The sequence below is a fragment of the Anas acuta genome, chromosome 24 (assembly GCF_963932015.1).
Source record: "Anas acuta chromosome 24, bAnaAcu1.1, whole genome shotgun sequence".
NCBI classification, from domain to species: domain Eukaryota; kingdom Metazoa; phylum Chordata; class Aves; order Anseriformes; family Anatidae; genus Anas; species Anas acuta.
In genome coordinates, this window is record NC_089002.1 from 6,716,729 (window position 1) to 6,733,167 (window position 16,439).

At 51.3% G+C, this 16,439-nt stretch overlaps 1 protein-coding gene and 3 long non-coding RNA genes across 4 annotated transcripts in view; 2 read left to right on the forward strand and 2 right to left on the reverse strand.

Moving 5' to 3' along the window:
* Window positions 1-5,129, reverse strand: LOC137844225 (uncharacterized). Its single transcript, XR_011089858.1, has 2 exons — window positions 4,989-5,129; window positions 1-2,719 (listed from the first exon to the last, which is right to left on the reverse strand). It is a non-coding gene; the product is annotated as an uncharacterized lncRNA (long non-coding RNA).
* Window positions 1-16,058, forward strand: part of LOC137844221 (uncharacterized) — a 29,468-nt gene extending 13,410 nt beyond the window's left edge. Inside the window, exon 3 of the long non-coding RNA XR_011089852.1 lies at window positions 14,784-16,058. This is a non-coding gene — a long non-coding RNA (uncharacterized lncRNA). The remainder of the gene's footprint in view (window positions 1-14,783) is intronic.
* Window positions 3,948-14,727, forward strand: LOC137844224 (uncharacterized). The gene is made up of 3 exons (XR_011089857.1): window positions 3,948-4,372; window positions 6,275-6,381; window positions 12,236-14,727. It is a non-coding gene; the product is annotated as an uncharacterized lncRNA (long non-coding RNA).
* Window positions 5,948-16,439, reverse strand: part of CD46 (CD46 molecule) — a 23,336-nt gene continuing 12,844 nt past the window's right edge. Inside the window, exons 11-13 of the transcript XR_011089849.1 lie at window positions 7,936-8,086; window positions 6,844-7,033; window positions 5,948-6,086 (exon numbers count right to left, since the gene is read on the reverse strand). The gene's annotated coding sequence lies outside the window, so the exon portion shown is untranslated. The remainder of the gene's footprint in view (window positions 6,087-6,843; window positions 7,034-7,935; window positions 8,087-16,439) is intronic.

A 16,439-nucleotide genomic window follows, 5' to 3' on the forward strand; every position in this document is an offset into this window, starting at 1 on the left:
TTGAGTAAAATCTGGGAGCAAGGAACTCCCAAATTTCTGTATCAGCTTTATTCCACGTACAATCTGGGTCAAATTATTAAGCCTGTACTTAATTCAGCCTTCCCATATGCAAAATTGTATTGATTTTAAATAAGCAAACATTAAAAACTTGCCAGTTTCCCTAGGCTAACAACTAACATTACTTCACTTGCAGTTATCTTAGAGAATTGTTTTACTACAGCAAAGAATTAAGTAGTTTTGTCGTTGCTGACGATTTTAAGGCTGACTTACAACAAGCAGATTAAAAGAATTTTAATGAATCACCCTCTGGTTGGTGAAGGTTAGGGGAAGCAGTCCCAGCAGATGAGCTATCGTGGTATTGTTTATGGGGGTATTTCTTGAATCAAGCTGGCTGGGAATTCTGTGCTGAAATGGACTTTTGTTGGAAATCATCTTCCTGAGGGTTTAGCATTTTGAGAAGAAGCAGCAGCTTTGACAAATTTCACATTTGGAAAAGAAGCTTTTGAAGTAGCCAGGATCCCATGTAGGTATATAAAAAATGTACCGGTTTGCTTTCAGTACAATGGTTGGTAAACTGAAGACCTTTGTGCTAAGTGATACTAGTCAGTAAATTTGGCATTTACCTGTCCACATTCGCCTGAGTCTTTGCGTCATCAGCTTATAACCAGCTGCTCCCCAGGGTGACATGCCGAGATGTCACTTACACGATCGAGGTCGGGGCGTTACGCAGATCCACAGCTGTGCAGACTTGCAAAGTCCTGGGCAGGAATTCGTTTGGCATTGCCGAGGCCTTTGGCTTATTTGATCTCAGCCTTTTAGTTAAACAGGAACATGCCCTGATTTTAACAATCGCAGTTTCCTGCAGTCAGGAGGAAGGTGTGGCTGATGGCATTTAAACCAGAGCCGGAGCCAAGACTTCACCAGCAGGAAGCCGAGAGGGCCGTGTAGTACCACCGGGGCTTCATTCGTCACTAAAAACACCAAGGAGATTCTTCTGTGGCCAGCCAGAGTTATTTTATCACCCACAATACCACAAGGCATTAGATGACGTTCATGAGTGTTAGATTTTTGTAACTCCAGACTCGGTATGTTATCCCTATTAAGGTCATTGTAGCATGACAGCAGAGAACAGGGTAGGTGCCAGGGAACCGAGGATGCACGTTTACGTACTGCTTGCATACAAGCATCAGCAAGCCTGCGCTCCTCCGTTCACTGATGTGTTGCTTCCTGACCCTTTCATGCTGCTGGGGTCCCCACACACCCACCCCACTTTAGAGTGGACACTGACACAACTGTGTGCGTGCAGAGACTCTTCTCCCCTACCTCCCATCACCCCTGCGGACTATTTCCATCTCCCAGGCTTGCTTGCTAGCCTGGGACTTTGCTTATTTCTTTTTCTTCCAAAACCAAAGTTCTGCCTCCTGCTTGGGGAGGGGGAAAAAAGAAAGGAAATAGTGAAGGAAAAAAAAAAAAAAAAAAAAAAACAGTAACAAAATAGGTACACAGGCTCCACTTAAACCAGGAGCACTGATTTCTACCACAGAACCGTAGTTTGTATTTCAGCCCTTTGCTTGCTTCAGCTCAGAGACAATGCCAAATTCTAACCAAAGGTTAACAAATACAACTATGTGAGCAGATGACTTTATTTTTTCTGGGCCCCACTATTCGGTTCCGACTGATGAAGCTTCCCATTATGTTCTGTTTTTTCAGTTACGTCCCTGAGTGCTTCCCAGGGCAGCGTGGCTTTGATTCTTCTTGGGAGCTTAAGTGCTGCCATAAAGTAAATACTTGTGATCAGGTAAAGACAGAAATGTTCCGTGGCTGGTAATTTCCAAACAAAAGTAAACCATAAAACAAACACTGCCTTTCCCCTGAAAACACCCCAAAATACAGCGTTTTAAACAAATCAAAGCTCCGTTTTACTTTCTTCATATACCCCGGGACTGACGCAGCCGCTGGGCGCTGACAGCACCGCCGAGTGTCCCACTTCCGAGGCTCCTCGTCTTTCAGCTCGCTGCCAGCACAGCTCACGGCCGCCCTCAGCGCTCTGCGGGGTCCGGCCGTGTGGCCGCTGCCCTGTCTCTGTCCTGCCTCTGTCCCCTGGTGAAAGCCTCAGCACGCGAGGGGCACACGGGGAACGGGGAAAATCCGCTCCGATGCCGCGTGGTGGTGGAGCCTCTGAGATAACCGAGGGGTAAGTGAAACCAGCAGGCTGCATAACGCACCCAAACCCTGGCCTACTTTAGAGCACCGCTGCCGAGTGACTCATTTAAGTAGCCGTGGCACTCTCACAATTTTACCTTTGTTAACTGAAAGAGTTAATGCTTGCAGCCTTGGCTGCAGAACATGTATGTGAGGCTCGAAGTCCCATGTGCTCGGTTGCATAAGAAGCTCTGCCTTGTGGCACTGAGTCGCTCGAGCACTACTTCTCTTGGTCACACAGAGGTCTGATTTCCTCTTGCATCAGACACAACAAACCGTTTACTTTTCTTCTATCCATGTCTGACTGCTCAATGCACAAGGGTCAGCCTCTTCACCCCCGCTAAGAGCCTGCGCTGCTCTCCCACATCCCTGGCTCATACGATTTTTTTTTCTTTTCGGTAGAATCCTATCTGAGAAACCGGGAGCTTGCAATTCTCCTCATTTGTGCCTGCGTGTAACAGGTGTCATTTTCAGTGTAGTACAGACAAATCCCAAAATAGCTCAGGCTCTTCAGACGCTGTGAAGAGAAAAAAATAGTGGTTACTTCAGCTTTGGTTGTAGTGAAACACCCGAAGCTCCCAGCCAGCTCCGGAGTCCAGAATTAAAATGGCAGATGCGTCCGTGGAGCAGCGATCCCTCTCCTGATGCTGTCTCTCGGTGGCCTGCTGGCTCTCTCGCTGTGCCGTACGTGCAGGCTGACGCATGAGCTCCCTCGTACAGCGCCGGCTTTCCATTAGCTGCGCTTTGATTCCCAGCTGCTCCATCTACCACCGCTCCTCCTCCACATTTTCTGGTTTCGAGGCTCCGGGAGCTTCCCCTGCCTCGTGCTGCAGTCGCCTGCCCCGGATCGATGCGAGGGATTGCCCTGAGGGGCAGGGGCAGGCGGAGGGGGCTCGGCGGCATCGTCTGTGTGCCTGGCTCTGCTGTGCTGAAATACGGAGCTGCTGGGGAACTTTCTGTGGCTGATGATTGGATTCTGGTGACTCCCAGAACGCAGCTATTAGTTCCCCTGCCTACACCGAGCGTTTGGAATCTGTGTGTGTGATAACACTTATTAATACCGTCCAGATTACGAGGAGCCTATACCTTACCAGCACTTTCAGTACCTTATCTGACACAGTGCATCTGCCCAGCGGCCGAACCACATTCTGATCAATGTCTTGTGGCCAGCAGAGCAGGGGCGTGTGGATCCCACAGCAGTTTCGTGCTTTTAGGTCCAGAAAAGCGTGTCCTGGTGTGAGCAGCTCCTTTTAAGTCGCGTGGTGCTACCAGCTATCTGCCGGCCGAGTACCTGCAGGATCTGGGCCTAGATCACTTTATTTTAGGAGGTGAGGCAGTGGTTCCTGTCACCGAAACAGTTAATTGCGAAGCACTAACTCTCTACTGGAACGTGTGTGTGTGTGTGTGTGTTTTTGTTTTTTAGAGCCAAGATGATTTGCTTTGGGTTTTTTAAAGCAGAAACCACCACAAAGTTGGCTGTGGTTTCAGCTGCGCTTGTTCGAGATTTGTCCTGCTGACTACCAATCCTAAAAGAGTTAACCTAGCGAGCGTGACTCAGAAACAGAGAAGGAGATGCGAGGCTGAGCGGCTCAGAAGGCAGCACAGAAGCAGAGGTGAGGAACATAATAATTACCCAAAAAAAAGGTGCAGAGTCCAGGAGCGACGCTCCCCTCGGTGTGCCTGGCCCTGGCACTGCTGGCACGGGCTCCCTGGAAGGCTGCAGTTCCGCTGTTATAACACAGGGAGCAGGCTGGAGAATTTAGAGCTGCGTCACAGAGCTCAGCGAGAGAGCGAGAGAGCAAGCTCCGTCGATAGGTCTACCAGCAACAGCCCTGCTGCAGCAAGAGGGGAGAGAGGCAGCCAGAGAGGGAGAAAGGGCTCAAGAAAGAGAAGTAACACCAACACCAGGGACTGGGCTCCTGTCACCATCCGGAGTCATTTAGAAAGCAGATTTGGGCTCGGTTGGCGTAGGAGGCTTCGCCCGTTGACGATGCTGGAGACCCGGCGCGCTTAATCCCACGGGGAGGGAGAGTGGGCAGACACCGAAAGGGTTAACGGAAAGGAAATTTCTGGAACCTTCTATTCTGCGGCGCTACACAGCAAGCGGAGGGCTGAAGACTGCGCAGATGGTGCACGGGCAGAGCTCTTCGGTCCGGTTCGTCTTTCCCACGTACGTACCCTTTGATCAGGATGGGGCTCGAGCTGCATCTGCGTTTTGTGATTGTTTGCCGGGTGTCCCCTTCCCCCCTCGTCCCTAACTTCGGCTCCCCGAGTGCCTTTATTATTATTTTGGCTGGGTACGACTGCTCTGCTCTGCGTCAGAGCTGTTTTCTCAATGGAGCGACGGCGCAGGTTGTACTAACGCCGCTCCTGCCGGCATTGCCGTAATGCAGAGGAGGGAAGTAGTCGTGGGGGAGAGATGACAACTTTGCAAAGACTGCTGCTTTCCTGCGCTGCTCGGGCTTTTTATTCCCTCCCGTCTCCCCGAGGGCTGGCGTGCCGGCGAGGCTTTGGCGCGGGGGTTAACAGCCACCAGCCGCCCTGCGCTCCCCAGCTCGCGGCTCTGTCACTGCGCAGTTCGCCAAGCGGGGAGCGCTGACGCAGTGTGAGCATTGCAGGGCACGCCGGGCGGCTTCCCCCAGCCCCCGGGGGGGGGGCACACACAGGTAGGCGCTGCCTTCCAGACGCTTCCACGCCGGCCGAAAGGGGTTAAGGGGCTGAGCCGGGCCGGGAAGGCAGCGCTCGGGGATTGAATGTCATCATTTTGGCGTTGGGGAGTTGTTTACCTTGCTCGCGCCGTGTCTCCGTGCTGGCAGCCGCCCAGCCCGCATGTGATCGTCCTGCCCCGGACTGCTGCATCATGAACCGGGGGCCGGGGCCGGCTCCCCATTGGCCGGGGGAGGGCTCTGCGCGCCGAGGAGAGCCCCGCGATTGGCGGAGGGAAGGGCTGGCAGGTGAAAAGCCCTCGCGGATTGGCCGGCAGCGGGGTGTCAAATCTGAATGCTGGCTGCGAGGCTGCGAGAGGGGCTGCGGGGAGGGGGGCACGGGGAGGGCATAGGGGAGGGTATAGGGAGGGTATAGGGGTGAGGGTAGGGGTATGGGTATGGGTATGGGTAGGGGTATGGGTGCGGGTAGGGGTGCGAGCATGGGTGTGGGTATAGGTGCAGGTATAGGTCTGGGTATAGGTCCAAGTATAGGTGCGGGTATGGGTGAGGGTATAGGTGTGAGTATAGGTGTGAGTATAGGTGCAGGTATGGGGGAGGGTATGGGTGCAGGTATAGGTCCAAACATAGGTGTGGGTATGAGTGCGGGTACAGCTGCGGGAATGGGTGCGGGTATAGGTGCGGAATGGGTGCAGATATGGGTGCAGGTCTGGGTACAGGTACAGGGTACAGGTATAGATCTGGGTACGGGTGCAGGTATAGGTGCTGGTATGGGTGCAGGGATAGGTGCGGGTATGGGTGCAGGTATAGGTGCAGGGATAGGTGCAGGTATGGGTGCAGGTATGGGGCCAGGCACGGGGCCCTGCCCGCCCACACGCCCCGCGTCACCCCGTGCCGGTGCCGGTGTGGTTTCGCTTTGCTGCGCGGCTGTGGCGATGACGTGTCAGAGCTGCCAACCTCGGCCAGGGGAACTTGCTCGGGTTTGGGGCTTTTTTTTTTCTCCTTTCTCTCCTGTTTTCTCTCTTCTGTCGGTGGGAGTTGAGTGTTGGTCGCGCTGTGAGCCGCTCAGGGCAGGGACCAAATGTGGCAATCGCGTGGCGGGATTAACGAAGCGGAGAAGGCTCCTGCCCAAACGCCGTCATGCTGCCCGGGCAGGAGCTGGTTGATGTGGGCGAGGCGAGGGAGCGCTGCCGGCAGCCCCGAGCCAGGGCTCCGCAAGGTCTGCAAAAGGAACCAGAGCGTTAGGAAGAAGGCAGGCAGAAAGGACGACTGGGACAGGCTGGGGAAGGAGGGACGGGAGACCGCAGACAGACAGCGGCTCCAGAAAGGATGAGGAAATGAAGATGAGGAGGAGGACATTTTTCTCTCTTAACCATTTACTATACTATTTTTTCACCTCTCTTCTTAAGTGACCAGCAATGAAGATGGGCAACTGTGCCTGGAAGTTCTGAGGACACAACCAGCTTTGAGCTTGGTCCCTCTGGCTGAGGAAGTCGCCCGGTTATGCAGTGGAGTGGTAACTTTGCTTTCTCATATAGCAGGGAACATTATTCCACAGCCTTTCATCATACCAAGGCTTAAACAAGTTTAAGGCCGTGCTAGCATAAGCATTTAATCTATATTACTCACTCACTGACATCGCAGGCGTCAGGTCTGGTTGTTTAGCAACAACCACTGGGTTTAGAACCAGCTCAAACGAACTGCGGGTGTCTCGGTTACTCCGGCAGGAGCCTGTCCTCTGAACGGCAGGCGGAGAGGGGAGAGAGGCTGTGTGGACACACGGACACCCGCCCCGACCGAATTTTGGCTGCTATAAAGGCCGTACGCGTTGCAGTTTTATCCCCGACCGTTTCTTTGCGCAGTAACCTAGAGGGGAGGATACCATTTCCAACGGCAGTGCGGTGGCAGGAACAGGGAGGGAAGAAGCAAACAGACAGTAGGTGCCACTCCCCGGATCTTTCCTCTTTCCCATCTCTACCTTCCTTGCTTCCCCTCCTTTCCTGCCGGATTCCGCGGGGAGTTTCAGGCTCTTGCTGCAGTCGTCACAACCCCTCCTGACTCAGAGCCCTCGCTGGCTGTAGCTGGCTCCCTTGGAGCATCCTCGCCTCCTGCAGCGCCAGTTCCGCAGAGCAGGGGAACAACGGGAATAGCAGCAACAGCGGTGGTCCCTGCAGCAAGACGGACAGGCAGAAAGACACAGTTACACAGGAGCAGTGCAAGGCAGCCGCGGAGGTCAGTGTGCACAGCCAGGAGCCGGCCTAAGAAACGATGCTTGCTTTCCCGGGAGAGCGGAGGGTTAAGGGGGTCCGAGCGGACAGCCCTTTGCGTTCCTCCCCACCACAGCTGCGTGGTGGAGGCCCCGTTAGTTTGCAAAGGTAGCGCTGCGTAATGGCAATTCTCAGCCCTTTGGACGTAGGTGCAACTGGCAGCCAGGCACGTGCATAATTTGAGTATCAGTGTTCGGTGTAGGGATGTGTTTATTTTTGCTCCTTTCGCTGCCATCGTTTGGCCACGGTGATAGTTTAATTGTGACTAAGCGCAGGCAGGAAAAGGAGACTGAGAGACGAGAGGTATTTCAATGTTAAACTTTAGCTGTAAATGTCATTATTCGGGAATTGAGGTTACTGTCAGCAGGTAAATCTGGGGGACTTGCAAGAAACAAGGCTAAGAAGGGGACATGGCATATTTCTGTAGGACAGCAGTGATTCTGTGCATGTGATACTGTATGTGAGGTCTACGTGGCAAACTGTTCCATAATGTTTTTCTGTGTGTTGCCTCGAAAGGACTTGGAAAAGCTATGATTTCTTACTCCCTCTGACACTCGTGTGTGTGATATTGTGTAAGCTGATTCATTTCTCAGTATTTTGGTTCCCTTCCTTTGTAAAGTAGGGTTTGTTCTATCTCCCAGCCTTGGTGCGGCATTGTGACGCAGTGATCGTTAGTGCTTTGGGTCTGCTGGCAAAATACGTGCAATTTTCCTGGGAGTTTAGACTATTCGAGGATGCAAAATTTGGTAAAGTTAAGAATTGCAAATGCTCGGGACATAAATTTAAAAGCAGGAAAGCATTACCAGCTTATTCTTCTGCGATACCGAGAGAAAGCTGTCGGGGCGATGAGACAGCCATGATATCTTTCTGCACTTGTTTTGCCGATGGTCATGTTACATCTGTGACGCAGTCCGTTTTTGCTGCTCGTTCCTGTCTCTGCTCTGTGGAGTTGAGCTGATCAGGGCACAGGCAAGAAGACGGTTAGAAACATTAATTTAATACCGATGTTAAAGTTTGCAGCCCTACCTGACGTGGCAGGGATTTCGGCATCCACCTATTTTACCACCCACGATCGGTGAAGGAATTCAGATGAAGGCGACAGCACCCCTAGCCATTTTGTTGCACGCAGAGTAGACTCTAAGCCTGCAGTGCTGCTGCTGCTGCTGCTGTTAATTTCCATGTCATACAAATACAGCGCTGGGCTCTGTGTCAGGAGCTTTACTGATGCTGTGAAAAGCTTGCAGTCTATGAGGAAACGTTTCTCTTTTCTTATTTGGGAAAATTCGCTAGAACGTCCAGATGCCAAGTATTGCATCCTCACTCCTCTTACAAATCACTTCCAGACCTACTCAGAAAATTCACGGCTGCCTTGCATGTTTTCTAAAACTTGTTCATGGCATTTTCTTACAGTTTAATAAGGGTGTGGCTGGGGGGGAGGCTGAGCTTTAAGCTGCATCAGTTCAGTATCGGTATTACCGATGCTAACGGGGAGTTGTACACAAGAGCGAGCCGAACTGCCCATATCCTCCATCGACCTGCCCATAGATCCAGAGAGTCCCAAGCCCAGGTGACAAAGCTGCCCTTGTTATGGCACAGGAAGGGAATACCCTACCCTGTTCTCATGCACTCAAAAGTTTTGGTGCAAAGCCGGCATAGAAATGGCCAACCTGGGAATCTCACAAAATGGTTTCAGCAGCGCTGGGAGGCACGCGCCGTGTATACTGGCACGGCTCCGGGAGAGGGACAGGCTCGCTGCAAGGTCACTCCCCTGCCTCCTCCTCACTGACCACTTGGTCCTGGAACTCCCGCTCCCTGGTTCTTGAAACAGTGGCAGTACCGGAGCCCTGAACCTGGAAGTGAGGCTTGAAAATTAATGCTACTGCGGTAGGGGGTACACCGAGTCTGAAAGTACAGATCCAGAAAAATCCTGGATCTCAGAAGCATTTAAAGTTCAGATCTGTAATTTGCTTCTTGAGCAAACTACAAAAACTTGCTTGAAAAGGCTTCCTCTGGCCTGCTGGGAGTTGGGAGTAGCATATTTTTAAGGACTACGCATCAACTCGCACCATGTTCCAGACGAGAAAAAAAAAAAAAAGTCTCTGCATATCTGCATATATCTGAATTTCTGTTCCCGCAGTCTTTATCAGGTGGACTCCGCAGGCTGCTCGGAGCTCCCCGGTGTCTGTCTCTCCTGTGCTTTTAGTTTCAGGCACCACAGCTCCACGGCTGCCTTTTTCCCTGCCAGATTTCCCCATTTTCTCAGGGGTTTCTGTCTGTCCACGTTGCTAGCATTTTCAGTGGGTGCAGGGCAGCACCAGCCCTGGGTGTGCTGCGGGCAGCACCGCGCGGCCAACGCCTCGAGGATCTCGGGCAAAACAACTTTGTGCCACCTTTGCAGGAACAAAGTTCAGCTCAGGGGCACGTCCTCAGGTCCTGTTACAAGGAGAGGAACACGGGGCTCCAGCAGAGCCAGCAGAGGCCCAGCAGGGCTGCAGGGGGACCCTTCCCCCTGGCAATTTTGCCGGCCCCCTCCCCAGCAATCCTGCCCCGACCGTGCTTACAGCCTGCTCCAGCCTCCGGTGGCATTATTCTCTAGTTTCCAAAGGAAAAGAACCTGGCTGCTAATCCTGATGCCAGTGACGACTCTTCGCCTACAGGGAGGCATATGTGATAGCTTGTCTGCTAAAAACTGAGCCAACACAGTGTGATTCAGACCTTCAGCTTTCCAAGGAAGAGAGCTATTTCTGAGTTAAGCACATCTCTTCAGCTCCCCACACAAACAATCTTTACCCAGTGCAAATGGTGCGCAGTGCGTGTCCACCAGCAGCCGAGGGGTTTGCATTTGGCCGTACAGCCCAAACGCTTCCTGAACACTGAGGGGGGCTCCCAAACACAGCGAAGCTTCTGTGAGAGGAAGGACGATGGAAATCGTGGGAGCAGACACAAACCAAACAGCCCAGGTGCTGGGGGAGCCGGGTCCGTGCTTTTCTCCAGCTTTTTTGCCAGGGCCTTCTGCTGCGGGTACCGAGCACGCTTTCAAATGTCGGGTTTAAGGGCAGGTTACACTTCTGTAAACAGCTGGCAGTATCCGCGTCCTTATGCTCCTCACTGGCACAGGACACTGTTTTCTCTTTTCAATGACAACGAGAAACGTGACTTCCCTTGACATTACCTAGAACTGCAGCGGTGGGGAAACACCATGTTCCTGCACTGCCTATACAAATCACAATAACCTCCCTGTGACTCCGTTCGAGACCTGCAATCAATACTTTATATTCCGAGGTGATGCTTATGTACAGAAGTTAGGAACAGAAAATTACTTTCCTGGTTTCAGCTGCCTTGGTGGGGAATATTTTAAGGTAGTTAGTGCTGTAACGTGCTGCTCAAACAAGCCGTGTGTAGCTAAAGCTGATGAGCTCTCAGCGCTGCACTTTCCTACCGCTCTCCCATGACCCAGGTCACGGAGGTGCCAGCCTTCCCTCCCCTTGGGTGAGTTTGCCCAATTTCACCTCATCGTTCCTTGTGAGATCTGAAATCCTCAATAGCGCTCAGTGGTTCAGTACTTCCCGTGCCCTCCGAACAGGCTGTGGCTTTGCCTAGGAACTCTCATGAAAGCAAAGGTGGAAAAAAACTGCCTGGCTCCAGGCAAGTCGAAGCAATTTCAGATTTGCAAACAGGAAGCAGATTAGAAACTGTCGCCCTAATGGCTTGTGCTCCCGGAATGGTCACCCAGCCACAGCTGTTCCCTTCGGTTAGCTTCTGGGAAAGTCATTCCAAAGAATAGTAAGTACAACCTTTCGCTTAACAGTCTGAAACAAAGTTCTGGGATTAAAAAAAATAAGTCTTGCAAGTAAATCCTAACTCTCTCAGTGCTATTGCACTGTTAAGAATCCACAACATGTTCCAAGAGATCTGCAAATTAAAGGTTTCTTGCATTTTTTTAAGCTTCCTTCATTAGACCGAAGCACAGAACAGGCAGATCAGTATGAAATGAAGGCTGGTACAGCCCACCCCGACCGCCGGTGTGCCTGGCCCAGCCCTCAGACTGAGATCAGCTGCACCAAAGCACCAGGGCGATGCCCACACTGACCGCTCAGCACCTGTTAGGAGAACCCAGATTCTCCCCAAACCCTGCTGGGAGCCAGCTCCAAAGCTCACCCCAGCCACACATGGGGGAGCACAGCCCGGCGAGGGCCCCTGCGAAGAGGAAGGGCAGCGGTGCACCCCCCGGGCCTGATCACAAACCACGCTTTGGCCATCACTGCTGCTGCTGTCAGCTGGCCTGCCCTAAATAATCCGGAAAAGAGCTACGTATGTCAAACAGGCAGGCATAAAAACGGCCTTCCCCTACCCCAAAGTCTCCAACACTCAGGCTATTAAAAAAAAAGAACGGATCAGGACGATGGGCAGCTCGTTGTCCCCTTCTGCAGTTAGACAAACGCAGCGAGCGCTCTGCCATCGCCATTATGGGACTGGAAATCAGTGCCCCAAAGGCAGGCAGGGCTCACACAGCCTGTGCCCGAAGGCCCCACAGGCTCCTACCCCCAACACGCCAGGGACCAAACTGCTCTTTTCTGTTTGTGGTGGGGCACAGGCAGATAAGGTTCATAGACCCAGAGGGCCTGGGTTTTCACTTTACCGTTTATACTGCAATTCTGTGGCTGCAGTAGCATTAATAGATTACAGGAACAGACCACGTTCGCTCAGGAACGTCATCTGGAGGTTTTATTCTGTTCCTAACGACAGAGAAAAAGTCTCTGTTGTGCTCTAAGCTCCCAGGGGACGCGTGTGTTGGCGCTGCCCCCAACAGCAGTAGCATCTCCAGAGCCACCCTGCAGTCCCGAGCACCAAACCCAGGAAGGCAGCAGCAGCAGTGACCCTGCCTCTCCTCGGCCTCGGTCAGCGCTGCTGCAGCTCCAGAAAGCGCTGCTCAGCCATGAGCTCAGGCTGCAAGTCAGGGCACATTTGTCCATACCTGACCTACGCAATTCCGCGCAGTAACAGAGCAGCACAACAAACAGATGCAGTTACACGCTCCCCTGAGCTGAGGAAGCTTTTTTTTTTGAAACCTTAGAAGTTCACTCACTTCAATTCCCCTTACAGGTCACCACTTGCACTGTCACACCCCTCTGTCCTGCACCTGGCCCTGGTCTGACTCATTCCTCGACTGGGGGATGATGCATCGAGCCGCTCTGCCTCGGATCCGCATGCGAAATGGGAACATTTCCTCCAGGGGAGACCGGAGGCCGATGAACCACGAGTTTCATTCCGGCTTTTCAAAATGGAAGAAAAAAATTACGATGCACACAGGGTCACACAGAGGGCTTAGCTCACTGTAGAAGCCCCAGAAAGTGCCTTAATGTACAAGCTGTGGGCTCTGAAAACCAGGTCTGCAGCACCTGGGCTTGTCTGGTTCGTGCAGACTGGATTAAAGGTCGGCAGCCAGGGAGGAGGCTCCCTTTCATGGGGGAGGCAGGGATTTCTTCCCTTTTTTGACTTGTCTGGAGGGCATAAAGCAGTGTGAAGTCCATGAAAGGCTTTGAGATGCTCCTCAGAAAGAAGCTACAGAACTGTACTGCTGCTAAAATGTGTCTGAAAAGGAGAAAAAAACAGAGTAATAGGGCTGCACTTGCTATTACTTAGCAAAAACCCCGGGACATTTGGCAAGGCCAGCAGTAGCTGACAGGATGTCTCTGCACACGTGTGTGTCCCCACAGGTACATGTTTAACACGCAGCAAATGCTTGAGACAAGCAGTTTATTTTTTATTTTTTTCCCCTGCATGCACATTACCAGTCGAGCACTGCCTATCACGTGGCCCTGAACTGCTCTCTTTTTCTCCTTCCTTCTGCACGCTGCCTGCCCCGGCATGCCACTAGGTTTGGAAAGAAGAGCATATGCTGTCAGGGATGTGTCCCCCGTGAGAGGTGTAGCTGCAGTTCAGCAGCAAGGGCTGACACCTTCTGGCTGCTGGGAGGGCAGGGGAGCTTGCTGAGGCAGAGCAGGATCTGCAGGTAGCCTGCAGGAGGGGCATCATCATCATCTTAATCACGCTGAAAGGAAATCTGTTTTTAATCAAACTATAAATAATGAATGAGCCATTGGTCTTCAACTGCTGCACGATATTTCTGGAAAGATTGCTGTGCTCTGGAGGGTGGAGGGGAAGGTGCTCAGACCCAGCTCCTCAGAGGCACTCAGGGGCTCTCCAGGCCTTGCACCTCCAGGGCAGCTGGCATTTTCCGCAGCACAAACACACCTGACATTCCCAGCAACTTCCTTGAAAACCTTACATAAAGATTCCTGTTTACTGTTCAGGCACGTGCTTAATACTGATAAGAAGAAGAAAAAATACAAAGCAGCCCTCACTTGGAGCCTGTTTCCAAAGGATGCTGCTGGGGTTCTTTATCTGTGCCGCAGCGAACCTCTAGCCAGCAGTAACTCTCAGTCCGGCTTTTCAGTAGTAAATCTTTATGCTGATAATATAGGATGCCTCATAAATAACTGTGCCAGCAAGATGAACACTGGGGAGGGAACCTGCTTTCCACTTCTCTTTCACCCTGCTGCCCTAGTTAATGGATTTAGAAACTCCAGTAAATACCCAGACAGCAATCTAGTGCAGTTCTCCCCCCGCCCCTTCTTGGAAGGACGCGCTGTGTTCCCTGAGCTTTCCTCTGCTGTCCGTGGGTGTGCATTAGATGTAGGCACTGAAGCAGATTCTTGGATCCGGTTACAAAACCGATGCAAGGAGTTGCCAAAAACCCAGGGCATCGATAAGTAAAAACTCACAACTCCGCTCCTGCCCAACTTCATTCCGTGTCGCAGCAGCTTCTGCAGCAGCACAGGTCACACACGGTGGCCAGGGTCTGAGAGCTCCCAGATGACACGTGTGTAGCTGTTCACAGGCCTGAAGACCCCCCGTATGCTCCCACACACTCGCTGCAGGTTAACCACCACGGCTGCGCCGTGCTACGGTGCTGCTCACACCTATTCCCTTCCCAATAACCGTCAGCCGCTCATTTTCACACTCTCCTACCTCCCTGGCAACTTTTGTTGAACCAGTTGCGGTTATATTTGCAACTGCTCCCTTTTTAGGCTTCGTTCTGGCCCACAGCTCAAAGTTGTTTCCATGTCATTTATTTTCATTAAACCTTATTTCGTGCTCGCGGGATTTAGAACTCCTCACAAAAATCTGCATCTCCTTGCTAATTAAAAGCACGCTACTTACAAGCCACGGGATAAAGCTGACCAAGTGCCACCGTGACAGTCAGTTTCCTTTCCCTATCACAAAAGCACCCAGCTTCTCTTTATCTACCTGTCCTCTCTGATGGCACAGAGGTTATAGCCTGGCTGTGACTGCAATAGCATCAAACATTGCTCCTGTACGACACAAACTTTTTATTCCTCCTCCCAAACCAGTAGCATCCTCGGCACTACAAAGTCAGCCCTTTTTTTGCCCCTAGCTGCCAAAAGCTTTGCTTTACCTGGCTACCAAAGGAAATTGCACTCACTGCTACAGCAGTAGGCTCCTTCATCATGTCTCATTGCTCCTATATCAGCCTCAACTAATGCCGAAAAATGTGTCAATAAAATACCTATCCTGAAGTTCACTGTCTCACTTTCTAATAAAATGAAATCAATTAATTTTTCTCTAGGTACGCTGGAGACGGAGGATTTGCTCTTTCAACCTGCAGCCATGCACAGGATCTGTCTTCCTCTGGAAGCTGGTTTCACATGGTGGCTTAGATTTTCCCACTTTGTATCTAGCACCATTTGAAATCAGTGTTCTAGGAGCAAGAATTACAGCGTGGGAGGAGATCAAGCAGCTGCTAACTTCACTGACAGCCTTTACTCCTTAAAACAGCACTTTTCCAATCATTAATTGTTCGACACCCATCCATTTTGTAACATCACCTGACTTCTAGACACGATGCAATCACTGTACGCACCCTCTCAAGCTAGGGCCACAGCAGCAAAGCCTTCCTTTAAATGTATTTTACTTAATAAACAATGGCTGTGAGTTAAAGTTGTCCAGAGTAAAATCATCCGAAGGTTGCATGGAAACCAACGCAGCGCTTCTTGCCTGTCGAGAGGCAAGCAGCACATCCCCTTCCCTGTACAGTCGCTAGGACCCCAACATGTAAGTTACTCTGACAGTTTGATCTCGGCAGTTAACAAACCCAAATGTGACTTCAGTAATCGTGCTGGTCACACCAATGCACAGACAATCCACTCCTTTTCCTAATTTTTTGGAAGTTTACCGTTGTTGCCTTCCAGTAACGTTTTGTTAGACTTCTATACCTTTGCATCCAAACAACTAAACTGAAGCTAAACTATTTTTGCCTGACCTCACCTGCACAAACATGCTCACATACACAAAAGGATGCTCGCTGTGTGGATGAAGCACTTGATCAGACCACTGAATAGTCTTCTTTAAAGAATGCGTAGCTGTCATCTGCAAGAGGATTCTTCTCTGAGCCAGGAAAATGTCTCTTACACAGGCTGACCGATTTCTCTTGGTGTTCAGAGTCTCAGTTTTTGTCTAGCACCATTTGAAATCGGTTATGATGTAGGGGGAAAAGCAACAATAATGGAAAACTTCATTCCCCCCGCCCCCAGAGTCCTTATAAATAAACGCCATCCGAAGGCTGCTTGTGCTTCACAAACACGACTGTTATGCTCTTCTGTTCTCTGACCTGAAGTTACACCTCCAGGCCGAACCACCCGCACAACAGGAGGACAGTCAGCATCCCGTTCAACTGGGACGGGTGCTTAAAGAGAAAGCGAAGCATCTGCTCAAACACCTAACAAAGATTCTTCAACTCAAGCAAGCCAGGGCCCTTGCGACCAGCTATATTCCTTGTGCTATGTTTGCCTTAACCTGTTATTTACTCAGACTTCTTTTAAATAAACTTGTGTGCTACTTGGTATTGGGCTCTGTCTCAGGTAGACAGATTACGTGCTTCCCTGCTGGACCAGATCCAGTTGCTTCACATATTTCAGTCCCCAGGTTCACACCCACCACACTGCTCGAACCACGCTCAGAGGCATTCACACCGATTCTGTAGCCCCGAGAAGCCCACCAACCACCACGCACAGCTGCATTTACCAGTAGATGGCAACACAAGGGCTTTGTTACACCCAGGCTGTTTGTTAGCACAAAGTTCACGTGCTCACAGTGCAACGTGCCTTGCTATTGCCAGTTCAATTCTAAAACAAATCACATTTTAGAAAGTGATAGAGAATTCATGACAATCAGGACAAAATCACTTCTAGTATTGATGTCAAATTGCCCAGTAGCTGCCTATCCT